The sequence below is a fragment of the Sebastes umbrosus genome, chromosome 14 (assembly GCF_015220745.1).
Source record: "Sebastes umbrosus isolate fSebUmb1 chromosome 14, fSebUmb1.pri, whole genome shotgun sequence".
Taxonomy (NCBI): domain Eukaryota; kingdom Metazoa; phylum Chordata; class Actinopteri; order Perciformes; family Sebastidae; genus Sebastes; species Sebastes umbrosus.
The window spans coordinates 17512614-17518613 of record NC_051282.1 but is presented as its reverse complement, the minus strand read 5'-3'; the positions used below and the strand labels follow the sequence as shown (position 1 = coordinate 17518613).

General features: G+C 44.5%; 1 protein-coding gene across 1 annotated transcript in view; it reads left to right on the top strand.

Moving 5' to 3' along the window:
* Positions 1–437: 437 nt before the first annotated feature.
* The window catches only part of shank1 (SH3 and multiple ankyrin repeat domains 1), an 89379-nt gene continuing 83816 nt past the window's right edge, over positions 438–6000 (top strand). Inside the window, exon 1 of the mRNA XM_037793230.1 lies at positions 438–819. The gene's annotated coding sequence lies outside the window, so the exon portion shown is untranslated. The remainder of the gene's footprint in view (positions 820–6000) is intronic.

Here is a 6000-nt window from a genome sequence, read left to right as displayed (position 1 = left end):
GAATCCGTTAAAATTGTCGCTCTAATTGATGTGTGTGGTTTTGTTGTTGATATTATGTGGTAATCATCTATTTATGCGTGTGTTTGGTGGTGTGTGTATCTCTGCACCGTTGGGTTGATCCCACTGTGTTGTATGGTGCTTTCAGTTCTGTGAGAAGGAGAAAAAAAACAGAGTTCTTCACAGCTAAGAGACTAACTCCAAAACATCAAAGACACAGACAGAGAGAGAAAGAGAGAGAGATAAAGGGAGGGAGGGGTATGCCCTGTATCCGGGTAATGATGGAGGAGAGAGAGATGGAGGGAGGAGGGGGGACAAAAGAGAGAGAGAGAGAGAGAAAGGTATGGGAGGGGGTGAGGGAGAGAAACCAACCAACCAGTACAAGGAAAGGGAGAGAGAGGGACTCTGAACATGCTGAAGGGAGGGAGGAGGGGAGGATAGAGAGCTAGGGATGGGGAGATTGCCGGACCGAGCAGATAGAAGTGTTACTACAGAGCTGCTGCTGCTGGAGGACGGCTGGGAGCCGAGGATAATGCTCCATCCCTCAGCGTACAGCAGCACGCCGGACACCTTGTGATTTCTCGTGGCGGCGGCGGCGGCTGTGGAGGAGGAGGGTCTTCATTGTTGCAGCAGTGATTATCTTTTCCTTTTCCTCCCCTTTAACCACAGTCTTCTTCATCATCTTCCTGCTAACCCCTCCTCACTCCTTATTCCTCTGCAACTGGCAACCGCTGGGCTCCCCCTCCTCTCTTTTTCTACTTCTGTCCCCTTTTTTTTTCCAGAGGAGGGATTTCTGTATTTCATCAGGGATTGTAGAAGACAGTAAGAATGTTTTCTGTCTTTTCTGCTTCTTTCAAGATGACATGCATGGTGGATGGAAGAGGGTTGCATGGCAGAGGATAATGTTTGTGGAGGGATGCTGTTGGAGTCAAAAGGGTGTATGTGTATGTGTGTGCAGCAGGGGGGTTGGGAGGGGGTTTGCATGTTCAAGTTTACTGCATTGATGTAACACATGAACTCCTCTCTCACATGGCTGCGATATCCCAGCTTTAAATTGTGGTAGTTGCACAAAATAAAGCTGCTGAAATGAAAATAAAATGAAACGCGAGACAGCCTTGAATGGATCGGCTGAGGGATGCACAGACACAAGGAAGGCAAGCAGTGTTTAGCAGTGGATTTCCTCCTTGATGCCAGCAGATTCTATCCCAGGTTTACAGAGAGGCAGAAGAAGAAGGGACAAGAGAAGAAGTGGGAGAGGAGGGACACAGATTTGTAGACAAGACAAGTCAGGGAATCAAACAGTGTGGCACCATCAATGGCAACAGAGCTATAGGTAGATGTATGAGATATGCTACTTGTCAGCTGTTGGATTTATCGTTGTGTCAAACTGATAATCCCTCCCACATTAATTTTCATGCATGCCAAGGGTTGCTGAAGATCTGGTGCACAGCTCACCACTCAGTGTTCACATTAAAAGGCTAACCAGTGCATAAAATCACCCAGTAAATCACACTTTGGCTACCGTGACATATTGACTGCAGCGTGTAAGGTAGAGTATGCATGGACGATCATGGACACAGATGCACCCTGTGTGGAATAATGCACTCAGGAGCAGATGTAAGTGTGATACCATGCATTAAACAGCAGAAGAATTTGATAGCGGATGTTCAAGCTGCTGTCTTCTCACTTGAGCGGCTGCCTCTACAGGAAAAGGGTCACCCTGCCTGCAGGGAACATGTGTTTGGTTTGCCCCTGTCATTATCTCTCCACCTGAGTTCAGTCTATCTATAGATGCCTTTGTGTCTATTGAACACAGCCCACAGGAAGGTGATGGCAGGTCACTTCACAGCACACATAACTACACACAAAATACTTCTGCATTTAGCGTTGCACAGACCGGCGAGGAGGATTTCAGCTTAATGTAGCAGAATTGAAAGTTAACCTGCAAATAACTTGTTGTCGGAGGCGTTCAAGCACAAGAGACGTGGCTGTGTGTTCAGTTTCACCAGAGACTTGGACGATGGCATTCGGCGGGCACATCGCCCACATACACACAGTCATAGTAACTCGCACATGCTATTCATGCCCTTTATGGGATGTGTCGCCTCAGGGACATGGAGGTAGAGGATGGCAGAGCGGATCATCAGAGAAGACACACTCACCATGAGCGCAATTTGTCACAGTGAAAACTTCTAATGCCACCAACAGCTCATTAATGGTGGATTTGGATACGTGTATAGTCTTTATAGAGGTATAAAAGTGAAGTGCTTTTGAGGATGTGTAGTGATTATTCTGTTAAGCGTTGGTGTGCAAACACACACATGACTCAGTCTTTGCTTTGAGTGGTGCTCAAGTTCAAACACACTCATCACATACTGATGTCAAGCAGTCGGTACACGTCAACTTATTGCTGGCAGCTCTCCATAGATCAGTTTCAGTGGCACTTCACTCATATAAAACACATTGGATTACACGTGTTGGAGGAAAGCAGTGCAATCAGTTTCACATTCATTTGACCATTCTGCAGTTTCTGAGGCAGAGGTGGTTGAAGGGAGGCTGGACTGCAGGTCCACCTCATCTTTATATCAGGTGATTTCACTCATTTACTCATCTGTCTTTTAAACCTTTGAGAACTTTATTTATTTATTTTGAAAGGTGCTAAATTCAATATCCACAGCATTAATATAGCAGGAAAAAACTATAAGCTATGGAAAGATATAGAGGAGTAATGTCTACCTGAGCAGAGAATGAAGTTGCTCTCCCTCTGTGCTTTATTGTGCGCCGGGCCAGCCGTGCATGCTTTTAGTGCATGTTCGTGCATGTGAGCGTGCCCCACTGGCTAGCTCAGGGCCGCCGCTCTGCACTGTGCTCATACGGCGGTTACAGCTGATAACACCGCCCTGACCAACGGTGTCATCGCGGAAGCATAGAACCCACCCTCCGGTTCCCCCCCAGGTAAACACTGTTATCTCTGTCAGCAATTTTACCGTTAGCGCTGTTAGCACCGTTATCTGCGAGCCGCCGGCCTCACAGGCATGTCTAAAAGGTAACCCGCAAATTACGAAATCTGATCTGAGATCTTCAAAAACATGCAAAAACTCTCGCGAGACTTGCTGCCCTACGACCTATCCTGACCTTAACTATTCAAGGTCAATGCCTAACCTTAACCATCTCGCCAGAGTTTCCCCAACTCGCTGGTTTCCTTCTAAACACTACCCTGGCTCGCCGCCGCCATGTTGAGAGCCATTGAAAGGCAATAGAAATGCTTCCAATCCCATATTTATTTATTTTATTCAGCACATTTAAAGATTTCCATTGTGTTGTAGTAAAGAGTTCATGTTGTGTTTCTTGTATGGGCCTAGTTATCGTCGCCTTGTTCTTAGCTACATGCTAACCCTGTTGGAAGTCCTTTCTTTGCACCGTGTTATTGTTATAGTGTCAGTAGCCAGCTCAGTTATGCAAGGATGAAAATTCACAAAATGTAGTATGAAAGCTATTCTCAGGTTTTTCTTTCAAATTGTTATGGTGTTAACATCCAGTTATAGTCAAATATGTTGGTAAGACATCAGTAAGCCAAAATATTTCTACCTTCTGACCTGAAAAAAGTTCATTTGTTTTTGGTTAAGAAACAGGAATTTTGGAGAGAACGGGGTCGGGTGTCACATTCATTAGATCTCGCTCCCCTAGAGGATACTGTTAAAAATGTTTGGCCTGTAACTTTAACCATGAGTCTCAGACAAAAAAAATGTTTGTGGGTCCAGACCAATCTATCCATATAAGCCACGCATTTGCGTTTAGATTCATTTTGCGCCATTTTGAATTGTGTCCAAATCAGATTTTTTGCTTCTCCTCCCAAACATTTTGAACAATTATCACACAATTTGGTACTGGACATTTCTGGACCAAGCTGGAAATATTCATCTTTTCTAATTTTTGATGTTCCATACAGTTTTACTATAGCAGGCCCTCAAAGTTAAAACTAAAATGTTGTGCTTATTTTATAAAAAAAAATGCATATCTCCTGAATGCTTTGGGCTGTTGCGACCACATTTGGTGGACATGTGTAGATATGATGTCTGAGTGCATGACAAATTTTGGTGCCATTTGGCCATTAGGTGGCGCTGTAGCAGCATCATCTAACTATAAAGGAAGGAATCTCTGTCAATGTGTATATATGACTGCCCTTTGCATATCTCGAACAACACTTGGGGCCAAGCAATCGGCCCGTTCTGGACGGGCACGCGTTTCAAATGGGCACATCTAGCTGTTCATGTAGCTATAGTCCTCAGGCTGGTCAGATTTATATAATGTTTGATGCCTTTGAATGATGGTAGACACAAGCAGTCTGTCAGTGTGACGAGATTTAGACTGAGTCCAGATCTGTTTTGTTTGACTCCCTGGGAGCTCAATTAATTTGGCCTGTGAAAGTCGAGTTGATCTGGTTCAACAGGCCGATGTTGAGTGTTGATTAACTGACTGTCATGTCGTTTGTACTGCAGATGCTGTTTGGCACAAAGACAGTCAAGGTCCAGCAAACATCCATGATTTGCCACCCGAGCAGATGAATTAACATTCAGCCCACGTTAGCGGGGAAATACCATTAATTCCTTCATGGTCGGAAAGTGTTATGGAGCGCCACGCTTTAGTTCCACTTCACACAGAGGACACAACACACAGTTGACATTCCACCTGTGCAGTTTCCTCTTTGGGGATCTGGGGACCAAAATCTCTTCTCGCCACTCATTCAATTCGACAAAGCTTGGAAAAAAGACTTATCAGGACACTAGGACAGAGCTTACCTGTCTGGAAGAGGAAAAACGGGCCTTGACGAAGATACATATTGAGTAATTGGAATTAATTTGATTATTTCAAGCCATGTTTATTCAAAATACTCTTCAGGGGCTTGGGAGGGAGAGAAAGGAGGTAAATACTGTGTCTTTTGGACTGATTGTTCAGTTGCTGTTGTCCCATCCCATCGTCAGAGCCTTATTTTCTCTGAGATTTTGCACCTGTGTAACCTGTAAGTCTCTCTCCTGTTATATTTGCCCAAGTGCAGGGAGTGGAGCTTAACTTTCTTTTCAATATTTGCCACGCTGCTCAGGGGGGGGGGATGTAGATCATAACTCCAGATTTAGCCATCTCGTTTACTCTCTCACTCTTTTCTCTCTCTTTTTCTCACTCATTCCTTCTCCTTCTCCTGCCGGCGGTATAGACGGCTGATCTGGGACAGACAGGCCTCCCCTGCGCTCTGTCCTACTTCAGCGTTGTCCTCTCTCTTGCTTCTCCTTATTCCTTTTCCTCTGTCGTTTACCTCTTTCCACCTATCTCTTATCGAGTCACTCTTTCTCTGTCTCTATTAATCATTATACTGCCTTCGACTGTTTCATCATACCAGAGCGATGGTTCTGTCTGGTGTTAATAGGCTGTCAGGGTGTTTAGGAGACGGAGGTGCCGTCATTACCGACAGGACATTTTTCTCTACCTGGCGTGATGTAGAAAATGAATGCCTGTCCGCCATGAAACACATCTCCTTTCATTTAAAGGGAGGTGACGTTTAGTAATAGCTCCAAACTGCTGTTCGTTTGATCAGGTCAAAATTACCCATCAGCCATGGTAATCAGTGAGGTTTATATACTTTTCAGTTAATACTGTGATGTCTCTTGTTTGGACTGTCTTGGAGTGATCTTTCTATAGTTCAAATGATGGCTGCCACTTCTCTGCGAACTAGAGCTCAATACTATATGGTATTAAGCCAGTATTATGTTTGATAATGGCTTATCGCCAATCTCTGAACCAACTGTCTCACAGACTGTTTACCTGCATTCAACCAAAACCTGCTCCAATGTGATTGGTCAATACTACTCGGACTACAAATGGAAGCCAGAACACTTCTGATACCAAAATCCTGTCCCCTTTCCTACAGATATGTGCATATGAATGCAGAATCTGTTAATAGAGATTACTGTAGCTTATCACAGACATATTTGTAGTAGGGCTGTCAAA